The following is a 13,577-nucleotide window of genomic DNA, read 5'->3' on the forward strand; positions in this document are numbered from 1 at the left end:
GCGGGTGTCCGGCGGACACTGCGGTGGGCGCATGCCCCCTATATCGGTGTTAAGCTGTGGACGTCATATGATGCCCACCCAGGATGGCAGATCCCCATCTGCAGATGCCATTTGACTATAGCCAGGATGTGAAGTGGTTAAACCACTCAAGTGTTGCTTTAGCAGTGCGTTTGGGGTCATTGTCCTCCTGGAAGGTGAACCTCTGTCCTAGCCTCAAATCACACACAGAGTGCTAAAGGTTTTGCTCAAGAATATCCCTGTATTTAGCACCATCCATCTTTCCCTCAACTGTGACCAGTTTCCCAGTCCCGACTGCTGAAAAACATCCCCACAACATGATGCTGCCACCATCATGCTTCACTGTAGGGATGGGGTTCTTTGGGTGATGTGTTGGGTTTGCACCAGACATAGCGTTTACTTTGATGGCCAAAAAAAAAAAAAAAAAATAGTATTTTTACGCCATACTTACCTGTAAAATCCTTTTCTACATCATGGGACAGTCAGGCTAATATTCATTACCTGCTGGGTTAGTCTCCATTAGGTGAATGGATACTGGTAGTCTAAAGGTTTTCAGACAGGAAGTGATCCCCTATATAACCCCTCCCATACAGGAAGTACTTTAGTTTTGTAGCAAGCACTATATCCTCAAAAAGAGGGGGGGGGGGGGGTCTCTGTGTCCCAGGATGTACTCAAAGAAAAGGATTTTACAGTAAGTATGACATAAAAATCCTAAATTTTCCTTTCTTACATCATGGGACACATTCAGGCTAATATTCATTACCTGCTTGGATGTCCCAGAGCAATAACCTTGAGGGGAGGGAGACACCCTGCCAAACAATAGCCATCAGAACTTATACGGTAGCCCGCAGTTCACTGCGGTCGAAAGCCGAATCCTCAGCTGCTCGAACATCCAGTTGATAAAATTGCCAACGTATGCACTGAAGACCAGGTAGCTGCCTAACAAATCTGAGCCACAGATACCCGATGGCAAAAAGCCCAGGAGGTTCCTACACCCCTGGTAGAATGAGCTCACCTTAAAGGGAGGAGCTTTACGTTTCAGACCATAGGCCTGAATGACCAATTGATGGACCCAATTGGCAAATGAAGCTTTGGAAGCTGCCTGCCCCTTCTTGGGTCCTTTTGGTAAAAAAAAAAAAAAAAAAAAAAAAAAAAAGGTGGATCCTCGGATCTCCACAGATCTAGACAGATAAATCTCGACTGCCCAGACAACGTCCAAAGAATGCAGTCGCCTCTCTTCTGCTGAACAAGGCCAAGAAAAAAAAAAAAGGCAAAATAATATCCCAATTTAAATGAAAGGCTGACACCACCTTTGGCAAAAAGGATGGAACAGGTCGTAAGATGACCCTGTAATGGTGAAGGATCAAGTATGGTTCCCGGCATGAAAGGGCCGCCAACTCTGACACCCTTCTAGCCTAGGTGATAGCCATCAGGAAGGCTAACTTGCATGACAACAAGTCTAATGGAATTTCCTTAATAGGTTCAAATGGTTGTTTCTGTAACACAGACAGCACCAAGTTCAAGTCCCAAGGACACATAGGTGACCTAATGGGGGGGAAGCAATCGAGTTGCCCTCTGCATAAAGGTTCGGATCAGTGAATGGGAGGCTAAAGGCCTTTGGAAGAATACCGATAAAGGCCAAAACCCGACCTCCGGTTACACTCAAAGCCAATCTAATTTACACAGCTGACTGTAGAAAATAGAATTCTCTCAATCACATTTACGGGGGTGACATTTTCTGGCTTCACACCAAGCAATGCAAGTCTTCCAGACCTTATGATAAATCTTCCTAGCGACAACTTTTCTAGTATTCACTAGAGTAGACACCACTGGTCCCTTAACACCCTGGCTTCAATAGCCATGCCGTAAAATTTAGAGACTGTAAATAGGGGTGGAATATAGGACCTTGAGACAGTAGATCAGGGTGATGTGAAAGCGCCCATGGCCTGTCTATCGTCACTCTCACAATCTCTGGGAACCAGGGCCTTCTGGGCCAGGCTGGTGCCACCAGACTGACTGGAAACCCCTCTCTCCAAATCCTGCGCAACAAATGTGGAAGGAGAGGGATCGGAGGGAAAGCATAAACCAGGGAGAACTAGATCCATGAAGCATCTGCTCCAATTGCCAGAGGATGTCTTGTTTGAGACACAAACTGCTGTAGCTTGTTGTTGAACCTGGATGCCAGTAGGTCGACCTCTGTCCATCCCCAATGTTGGCAAATTTCCTGGAACACCTCTGGGTGTAGGGACCATTCCCCAGGCAGATCTGCTGGCGGCTGAGATAATCTGCCCTCCAGTTGTCTACTCCAGGGATATGGACTGCCAGTATCATTGGCACATGTCCCTCTGCCCAGGCGAGTATGTAGTTCACCTCCTTCAGACCTAAACGACTCCTGGTACTGCCTTGGTGGTTTATATAGGCTACTGTCGTGGCATTGTCAGACTGAACTCTGATGGGGCAGTCCTGAAGCTCCACCGCCCAAGACCACAGGGCCAGACATACTGCCCGTAATTCTAGAACATTGATAGGCAGGGTCTGCTCTGTCCCTGACCATTTTACCCTGAGCTGCAAGCTCATTTAGGGTTGTTCCTCATCTTGAGAGACTGGCATCTATAGTCCGTACTCTTCAAGTTACCGGGAGAAAGGATTTTCCCTTTCACAGGTTCTGATCCTACAACCACCAGTTTAGGCTTAAGCATGCCTGAGGAGATAAGCACACTGGATAACCCAGGGCTTTTCCCTCTCTGTTCCAAGCCGACAAGATGTCTTGTTGTAAAGGCCTGGAATGGAACTGGGCTTAGGGCACTGCCTCAAAGGAGGATACCATCCTCCCTAGAAGACTCATACAGAGCCGAATGGAGGGTTGTCTGGTGCTCATCTGACGCACCTGATCCTTCAGGGCACGGATCCTTACGGGTGGCAAGAATACTCTAGCTTAGACCAGGTTTAGAGTCAGTCCTAAATATCTTAGACTTTGAGCTGGTCTAAAGGCTGACTTTTCGGTATTTATGATCCAGCCTAAGCTTTTCAAATACCTCACTGTGTATATTATGCTCTGTTCTAGAGCCTGTACCGAGTGATCTCTGAGCAGGACGTCCAGATACCCAATCACCAGGATGCCGTGGGCCCTTAAAAAGATCCAGTACTGGTGCTAGAACCTTTGTGAACACCCGGGAGCTGTAGCAAGGCCGAAGGGTAGAGCCAAATTGAAAGAATTGACATTCCTCTACTGCAAAACTTGGGAACCTCTGATGAGGCTGAAAGATAGGTACGTGCAAGTACGCGTCCTTTATATCGATGGAGGCTAAAAAGTCTCCCCTTTGGAGTGAGGTTCCTACTGAGCAGACAGACTCCATCCGAAAGGACTGTATCAATAGATACTTGCTCAGGGACCTTAGGTCCAAAATAGGCCTCGTGTCCCAGTTTGATTTCTGAACCGTAAACAGGTTTGAGTAAAACCCTGTGCCCCTTTCGAATACAGGAACCTCTACATTCACTCCTTGATGCACTAGATGATGCAAGTTTATTTTTGGAGGATCCGAGGGAACTCTGGATCTGAGAAACCTGAAGGGGAACCCCACGTAACTCCAGCTTGTAATTGTAAGATATAATTGAGGTGACCCACTCTTTGTGAATTGTTGTTTTCCAAATGTCTGCAAAGTACAGCAGCCTTCCTCCCACCCAATGGAGTGGGGGGGGCGACCCCTCAAAAGGAGGGCTTGGTGCTGGGTTAAGAAAAATTTTGGACTGAAAGGCTTTTCTGGTCCTGGGGCTTGCCCCTGGCCCTAGCGTCCTGTTGGAGGCAGAATCACCCCAACGCTGAGACATTTGAAGAAGCAGTCCCTGGTAGAGAATTCTTCCCTCCGGAAATCTTTTGGATATTTGTCCAAGTGATCACCAAACGTTCCCCATGAAAGAGGAAACCAGCCAATAACCTTTTATAAGGAAGCTCGGCTGACCAGTTCTTAAGCCATAAAAGTCTGCGCATATATACAGACAAGAGAGCCAAACGAGAAACCTGCTGAATTGAATCCTTTAATGCATCAACAGCAAAACAGAGAGCTCGAGGAATAGCCGTCTTACTTTCAGGCAGATCATCCTCCTGGTTAGGCCTATCAAGCCATTTGACCTGATCTTTTAAGGTCTGGCAAATACCAATTGCTGCAACAGTTGGTTGAATAGCTGAACTGGCCAAGGAAAAGGAAGCTTTTAATAACACCCTGTTGACAAGAAATTGGCATTATCTACTGGACAAGTTAAGTTCTTGCTTAAAGTGGCTGTAAACCCTTACAACCAACTTTGACCTACAGGTAAGCCTAGATTAAGGCTTACCTGTAGGTCCAAGAAATATCTCCTAAATCTATGCGGTTTAGGAGATATTTACCCAAAGACAGCCACCGCTGTCTACGGCGCAGGCGCACTGGGGCAGGCCGCAGATCGCGGAGATATGCCACGAGTGTCGGCTCCCTTACGCATGCGCGGGAGTGACGTCATCGCGGCGGAGCAGCGAGACCCGGAAGTCGCTCTGGGATCCATGGTAGTGGCGAAGAGGAAGACGGAGGACCACTTCGGGGGCTTTGTTCTCAGTTAAGTTATTCACAATGAGCTAGTATGCTATGCATACTAGCTCATTGTGCCTTTGCCTTACAGGGTGTGCTTTTAAAAAATAAAAATAAAAATTTGCCTTTACTTCCTCTTTAAGGAAGAGACTGCTGCATCTACGGCTGGCATGCTCTATTTTTTAACAAACTTTTCATCCATGGGATATAAAAAGGAAGCAAAAAAAGTCCTGTCAGGATGTTCCCAATCAGCATACACCACCTGTTCCAACAGGGGGTGTAGTGCCTGAAAACTGCCTCCAATGCTGAGTGCTTTCACGCTTGTGGGAAAGTTCTGCAAGCAGCATCTTTGGGGCGGTTTGGGAGCTCTCTATATGGCCCTCCCAAAACGCCCCTGCCCATTTCAATGAACGGGCAGTGCTTCCCTAGCACCTGAAAAGCAATTCGGAAGCGCAACACAGGCGTTTTTAACCCGTTCTTCGGCCGATAGCAGGGGGTTAAAAAGTACCCCACTAGCAGCTGAAAAGAGCCACTTAAACAGCTGTAAAGCAGCGCTTTACCACCAACACTCGTGCGGCCCCAGTGTGAATGGGGCCTTAAAGGCAAAATTACTTAAAAAAAAAAAAAGGTCAAATATTTGGGGTCTTTTTGACTCAGATCTCTCACTGAGGTCTTGTCATGCTTATTTCTATTACAAGGGATGTTTACAGTGTTCAAACCACACGTGAGGCATCGCCACGATTGTTAGAGAGCAATAATTCTGCCACAGGACCTCTTCTAAAACAGGTAACCTGTACAAAATTATAAAAGCATCGCCCATGGAGATTTTTAAGTACAATAGTTTGTTGCCATTTTAGGAGTGAGGGCAATTTTAAAGCATTACATATCAATTTATACATTATACAAAATAATTGAGCTAACTTTACTGTTAAGCGCAAGACCGCTGTACAAATATAGTGCAACATAAAATGTTGCAATTATCGTCATTTTATTCTCTAGGGTCTCTGGTAAAAATAAAACAAACAACGTGTGGGGTTTTAAGTAATATTATAGCAAAAAATACTAATTTAAACTTGTAAGCAAAGATTTTGAAAACAGGCCTGGCTTTAAAGTGGTTAAAAGCCCCCTATAGGATATCAGTTTAGCATTACAAAGGAAGTCTAGTGCTAGAAATATTGCTCTTACTCCGTTGTGCGCAGCAATATGCAACAAGTGCATTGCAAATGACGTTCTTATGTGTAGGCACCCCGACGCATGTGTTTACGTGCGTATATGTGGGGGTGGGATTTTATGTGCTTGGGTGTGAAATTTTTTACAATTTAAAATGTACTTTTTTTTTACCCCATCACATAAGGCAGTGGTCATCAACCCTGTCCTCAGAGCCCACTAACTGGCCAGGTTTTCAAGATGACCGAAATTCATCACAGGCGATATCATTTGCTGCTCAGCGATTGCAGTATTCTAGTCTGCATCTCCCAAAGGTAATACATAAAACCTGGCCTGATAGAGGGCCCCGAGGACACGGTTGATGACCACTGACATAAGGGACAAAAAGTCTCCTATGAGGATTTATTGACGACAGGTTCTCTTTACTGAGACCCCGGGGAGTGTGAATGTAATCCAGCAGAGGTGCCAGACTGCTTTTAGCCGACAGTCTACTTGTCAGATTTGCACACAATCCTGGTAGCTCTGTGCACACCACACACACACACACACTGCAGCTCAGCCCCACACTCTGCTCACAGGTTAGGATTGACAGCAGCAGGAGCCAATGGCTTCCACTGCTGCCTCAGTCCCTAGTGAGGGGAAAGAGCGAGTGCGCTAAAGCAGGGCGGCTGCTGTTGGGCACAGCACTGGATCAAGATTGGGCTTAGATAAGTATTTGGGGGGCATTGAGGTGAAAACGTTCAGCCTTGACACATAATTTTAATCACAAGAGATATACACCACCGCTCAAAGGCAGGTCCTGGGAACTCAGAGATAATTGCTCCAGGTGAAGGGATCCGGGTGCGAGCCACAGCATGCAGATGTTGTTGATAATGACAGAACTCTGGATGGCCGCACTCCAATGCTAAAGCGATGCTTTATTCAAATAATACTTAGGACACAGCAAATGACATCACAGCGAAAGATGCGAACCACTGACGCGTTTCGCATTAAGGCTAGTGCTTACTCATAGCTGGTACAACAGCTATGAGTAAGCACTAGCCTTAGTGCGAAATGCGTCAGCTGTTAGCATCTTTTGCTGTGATGTCATTTGCTGTGTCCTAAATATTATTTGAATTATATCATAGCATTATCCACATTATCTACATAATTTTAATACCTATGGGGTAGCGAAGCTGCAAAAGATATTTCTTTGAAAACAGTGACTTGTGGGGGTGGTTATAACAAAAATAGAAAATAAAAAAACACCCCTTGGTATTCAAGCTGGCTATTGATGGATTGAATCTAGGCCAGTTCAGAAGGGACAGGCCGAGAATTGATCCATCTATGGGCAGGCTGGCTATACTTCCACCCTATGCCTTTCTATACACACACACACACACACACACACACACACACAGTAGGGGGAAATCACATGTGATCCTAACAGAAATCGCACCACATTCCTGTTCAAATCACAGGATTCTTTGTACCAATTCTCTTTGTATTGATGCAAAAATTGCTCCACAAAGTATCGGTAAACACGGTATCGGCGAGTACTTAACCAAAAGTATCAATACTCGTACACGTCGATTAAAATAAATAAAAATAAAAAACTATCGGTGCAACCCTATCATGCAAGAAGGGAGTGGGCTGGACTAACGAATGGACTCTTTCTGGAGTAATCAAATTTTGTAGCAAGTGCACAGGCACATTGCAAAATAACAACAAAATAAAATAATGGAAAGTTATAATTGGCTGCAGCACCAGACTGTAAACAGCAGCCTAATCACTTCCATGTGTGCTGTATAAAAAAAAAAAAAATTCTACAGGCTCTCTGAAAATATGTTCTGTTCTGGTGGGTTTTACGTAATTTTCAGGCGTAAAAGGGCAACGAAAGGGTTAAAAGGAAAAAAAAAAAGCCACGCCATCAGTCGGATAAAGAACTAACAGTGTGTTTTATGTATAACCAGAACCTCTTGGATGTGCCCAAGGAGAACTACCTGGCAATGATACAGATCTTATGTAAACATACTCTACCTAGTAATTATTTGCACTCCGATTTACCAGTTCTGATTTTGAACAATTATACTTTCTCTCCCTCTCTAGATCTGAGGCCTGGGGGAGTAGAAGGTTTGGACTGGTGGCTCACGGAATTAAACATCTCCATACTGGTAAACACTTCCGTTCTCTGCCCTTTCTTCCATCCACTCCAGCGCCTCTACGTTTCTCCTTTCAAGCAGGTTTGTTTAATTAAGCTTGGCTAGGAATCAGCATTACTCACCAGGGCCCCTGGGGTCACGACACAGCAGTACTCATCCCGGTGGATAGTCAGTGAGGACCCTTGCAACGGAAGCTCAATTACCTGTGAAGGAGCAGAGAATCTGTTCAGCAGGGCTACAAGCACTCTCCGTACGCTAATTAATAGGAGAAATTAAGCTAGCAAAAAAAAAAATAAAAAAAAAAGAAGAAAAGAATTGGATTGTTCTGAAAACCTTTAAAAAAAATAAAAAAGCAGACAAAATGCGAACACTCATTCCTGTTGTGTAATGTATGAGGCAAGTTCACTTTGTTCATTAGAATTCTTCAGGGCAATAAACAGAATGACTAAGTCCCCACCATGACCAGGCACACGGGGGACCTTGGACAACGTCAGAGATGAGGGCACCAAATGGGTGAGCTTAATGCACCTGACTACGGACATCAACATTCTTACACAACCTCAACAATATCTTTAAAAACAAGCCCAACGCAGTTTTTTTGCTTAGAATAAAGATCACAATACTCAGCGTAACATCTTTCATATAAAAAATTGGGCTACCTTTGCTTTTTTTTTTTTTTTTTTTTTTTTTATATTCATTCAAGTGTATCCCCCCCCCCCAAATTTGAAAGAGCGCTGCGCAAATACAGTGCGACATAAAATATTGCAATGACCTCCATTTTATTCTCTAGGCTCTCTGATATATATACACACATATATATATATATACACATATATATATACATACATATATATACATATATATATATATCTATATCTACATACACACATATACACATATATATATATATATATATATATATATATATATATACACATACATATATACACACACACACACACATACATATATATATATATACACACACACACACAAATATACACACACTAGATCTTCGCTCTCCTCTATGAGGGGATTGGACGATTACAAACTGCCTGTCCGTTTTCATCCGATCCACCAGACGTCCGGATTTTGCGGAGCGGCTTGGATGTCAGCGGCCGTCACTGCCGACATCCGTCGCTCCATAGATATGGATGGAGAGACCGCTCAGATCCGCTGAAAAAACTGACAGGCGGATCTGAACGGTCCGCACGTGTGAAAGGGGCCTAATAGTTTATCCCAACACCTGTCACCACTTTTACTTCATGAGCATGACAATGTGAAGAAAACTATAAAACAGATGTGAAAACAAAAAACACACAAACAGAATATCATTGCACATACTGAGTGCACACAAGGTTTTATTACTGATCCCTTAAAAAAAATTAAAAAAATAAAATAAAAAGGATTTTAAAGAGGGATATCACTGGAAAAAAAAAAATTAAAAGCCAGCAGCTATAAATACTGCAGCTACTGATTTAATAAATGGACACTCACCTGTCCCGGGGTCCAGCGATGTCGGCAGCCGAGGCCGATCGATCGGCTCGGCTGCTGTCCCCACCATTCTAGGTGAGGGGGATCAGGAAGTGAAGCGTTGCGGCTTCACTTCCCTACTGCGCATGCACAAGTCGTGCAGCACAATAGGAATGGTCCTCGCTGTCTCTGGGACCCGTGCGTGTCCCAGCAGATAGCGGGACAGGAAGAGGCATAGTCTTAGACAGGTATCTGCACCCCCCCTCCCCCCTGAAAGGTGCCAACTGTGACACTGGAGGGGGGGAGGGTTCTGATGAGCGGAAGTTCCCCTTTAGGGTGGAACCCCGCTTTAAGACTATGGGAGTTTTATATAATCAGAACCATCTTCTGTATGTTCAGTGTATTCCTTTTATACACCATCAATGTATTCAATACAAAATCAGAAAAGGATCAAGCCTGTAGGACTGAAAGATCCCACACTAAACAACCAGCCTAGAGAACCCTACATGGAAACACGCAAAAGACAAACTATTCCATTTCATACAGTAAAAACTTCAGTCCGCCTGAAAGTTCATCTTTTATACAATTTATAAGCTTGGACCATATTTGGCCTCAGGTTTCCCCCATTGCGGTTTGTAGCTTTATGCAAATATTTGTTCAGGTTGCAAGTCTAGAGGCCCATACACCCGATACGAAAATCTGAAGACAAATTTTTGTGCGGACAACGATCCGCCGATTTTTCAGATCGTTAGTACGGTGCTTTCGACAGCCGATTACGGGTTTTTCGTCCGACAAAAGCTGAATGTGCAGACCAGTGTTAATTTCATCGACTAAAACAATTTAGTCGACTAAATTAATACTATTTTAGTTGACTAAAATACCACTAAAACTAAAATGGCATTTTAGTCAAATAAGACTAAAATGGGACTAAAATGCCATTTTAGACAAAAGACTAAGACTACAACTAAATTGAAATTGGACTTCAAAATTAACACTGGCCTGTAGTGCATGTCCATACCTCAATGCCATCAATAACAGAAGATTACAATTTCCAAACTCATTAGGAGTGAAAAACGTAGAGAAAAGTTTAATGCATCACAATTTAATTACACCCATTCGGTTTTAGTCGCCTAAAACATACTGGAGATTTAGTCAACTAAATACGACTGGAACAAAACTAAAATGCCATTTTAGTCCCAAGACTAAGGCCGGGTTCACACTGCCATGGTGTATGAGATCGGATGTGATTCGCACCGCACTGCAAATCACATGCGATCTTTGCGTGATGCGATTTCAGCCATACAGATAGTATGTCTGAATTCGCATCCGGCCCAAACTCGTACAGGACCCTTTTTTGGTCCGCAGCAGAATCGGATCGCATGGGTCACATGCGATCCCATTCCTGTCCGAGTTTGCAGATCGCACTGCGATATGTGAACTGATTTGGAGGCGTCATTAACTTTTCACTGACGCTCCCAGCAGTTCGCATAGGGCAGTGTGAACTGCCGCCGGGAGGCATGCGATGCGGGAACCCGCAGTAGATTCGCAGCGTTCCCGCATCGCAGCAGTGTGAACCCAGCCTAAATCTAAATTTGTTGCCAAAATTATCACTGGTGCAGACAGACTAACATTTTTGTCATATGTGAACTCAGCATTTGATTTTCGTTTAAATAGTACGGTTTTTGTACAAAAAAAAGAAAAATTAAAAATTTAAAAAAATCGTAAGACCAAGACTACGCATGCTTAGAAATGAAAGAATACATACAAAACTATTCACCACATTACGTCACTTCTGACGTTGAATTCTTTCGCGCAAAAATTTTCGCATTGTGATTAACCTCTTCACTTTTTGACATGAGAAACGTGCAAAAAAAAAAAAAAAAAAAAAAAACGGACGAACGGTCATCCGAAAATATGATCGTATGCACGAGGCTTAAGCCGCATAGATAGTAGTTGACTACGCTATTGCATCCCTAACTTTTTTTTTTTTTTTGAAAGTCGCAACTGTTGACAGTCAAGTCAACCAAAACATATAATGCAGTATAAAAATAATTCCATGTTATACAAAGGCACAACACAATGGTCCAGCCTGGCCTTATTTATCTACGTACATATATTATACCAGCCAATGCAAATCACAGAAGTAGACGCCGCGCTACTCCAGCAATCTCCATTTTCTGCCAGGTCCCGTGTCGAGCGGCCAGCCTGATGCATTGTGAATACAAGTGGTCAGCCACTCAGCATGGCTGCCATTCAAAGAATGCCTCGTCACCACCCTCCCTTTCCACCTTGTCCAAAACAGAGAATTGCTTTGCAATAGTTCAGATGATGCAAAGCATTTTCTGAATGGCAGCTAAGCTGTGTGGCAGACCTCCCGTGTTCACAATTCAGGAGAGCAGCTGCTCAGTGCGGGACCTGGAAGCAAGTGGAGATCACTGAAGTAGCGGAACACTGGACAGAATGGTAAATGGCAGTGCTACCTTTCTGCATGTGTAGGGTGGTGTAATGTAAAACTCACAACAGGAACGGAAAAGAATGAAAAATTATAGTTATATGTCATAAGAGGAGATTTAATAAAACTGGAGCATCCACAATCTGGCGCAATTGTGTATGGCAGCCAATCAGCTCTTAACTTCAGCTTGCTCAATTAAGCTTTGACAAAAAAATAAAATAAAACGGAAGCTGATTGGTTTCTATGCAGAGCTGCACCAGGATTTTGCACTCTCCAGTTTTAGTAAATCAAACCCAAAAGTAGGGATGCACCGAAAGCATATATATATATATATATATATATATATTTTTTTTTCTTTTTTACAATGAGTACCAATACTTTTTTTTTTACTACTCGCCGATACGAATTACCGATACCTACTACAACTGTTTTGTTTTAACTTCAGCTGTCAGCAATGGTACAAAGCATTGAAAAGTTATTTACAAATTAAATCGATTTTTTTTTTTAAATTTAGCGCTTTTTCAAAGTGAAATGTGTAAATATATGTTAATATACACACACACACACACGTAAAAATATTCACCAACAAAGCAAACAAGAAGTTTTGTTTATCATTTATAAAATAGACGTGAAGAAAAAAAAAAAAAGCAGGAAAATTTTAAAGAGGAGAATAGGGAGTTAAGGCTGATTAGAGTAAATGAAGGGTTATTAAGGGGTTAAACAGGAACATTTGCCCATCCCTTTGATCTTGCAGATGAAGAAACAGAAATATACAAAAAGAAACAATGTTTTTTTTTATTTGAGTGTTTCAGGGCTGAGCAATGTTGTTAACCACTTCCCGACCTGCGCACGACGATGCAGAATGGCACGGGCAGGCAAACTGGCGTACAGGTACGTCCATTTGAATTTGCCGCCCTGGCATTGCGTGCACGCCACTGGCGGCACGTGTGCCGGTTGGGACACCCGTGAGTCCGGTCATGGGTTCAGCGGACTCGATCACCGCGGGGATACCCACGATCGCCTCACGGGGAGATGCCGATGTAAACAGCATCTCCCCGTTCTGCCTAGCAACAAGTGACACTGATCTCTGCTCCCTGTGATTGGAGCAGAGATCAGTGTTCACTAACACACAGCCCAGCCCTCCACAGTTAGTAACGCGCCCCCTAGGAAACACTTAACCCCTACACTACCACCTCCTGGTTAACCCCTTCACTGCCAATGTCATTTACACAGGATTCACTGCATTTGTATAGCACCGATTGCTGTATATCTGACAATGGTCCCAAAAATGTGTCAAAAATGTCCGATATGTCTGCCATAATGTCGCAGTCACAAAAAAAAATAAAAAAAAAAATAATAAAATAAAATAAAAATCGCTGACCGCCGCCATTACTAGTAAAAAATAAAAAATTTTTATGAAAAGGCCATAAAACTATCCCCTTATTTTGTAAACGCTATAAATTTTGCGCAAACCAATCGCTTATTGCGATTTTACCAAAAATATGTAGAAGAATACGTATCGGCCTAAAATGAGGGGAAAAAAAAAAAGTTTATACATTTTTGGAGGATATTTATTATAACAAAAAGTTAAAAATAATGCTTTTTTCCCCAAAATTATCGCTCTATTTTTGTTTAAAGCGCAAAAAAAATAAAAAAAATTATAAAATCGCAGGGGTGATCGAATACCACCAAAAGAAAGCTCTATTTGTGGGGGGGGGGGGGGGGGGGGGGAGGATGTCAATTTTGTTTGGGAGCCACGTCCGTGGT

At 43.3% G+C, this 13,577-nt stretch overlaps 1 protein-coding gene across 3 annotated transcripts in view; it reads right to left on the minus strand.

Moving 5' to 3' along the window:
- The window catches only part of BCL9 (BCL9 transcription coactivator), a 231,202-nt gene that overhangs the window by 73,079 nt on the left and 144,546 nt on the right, over positions 1 to 13,577 (minus strand). For all 3 annotated transcript variants that reach the window (XM_077479803.1, XM_077479804.1, XM_077479802.1), the window contains exon 2: positions 8,008 to 8,088. The gene's annotated coding sequence lies outside the window, so the exon portion shown is untranslated. The remainder of the gene's footprint in view (positions 1 to 8,007; positions 8,089 to 13,577) is intronic.

This window comes from Lithobates pipiens, unplaced genomic scaffold (assembly GCF_037356315.1).
Source record: "Lithobates pipiens isolate NorthernLeopardFrog02 unplaced genomic scaffold, aLitPip1_a1.2 Scaffold_16, whole genome shotgun sequence".
Taxonomy (NCBI): Eukaryota; Metazoa; Chordata; class Amphibia; order Anura; family Ranidae; genus Lithobates; species Lithobates pipiens.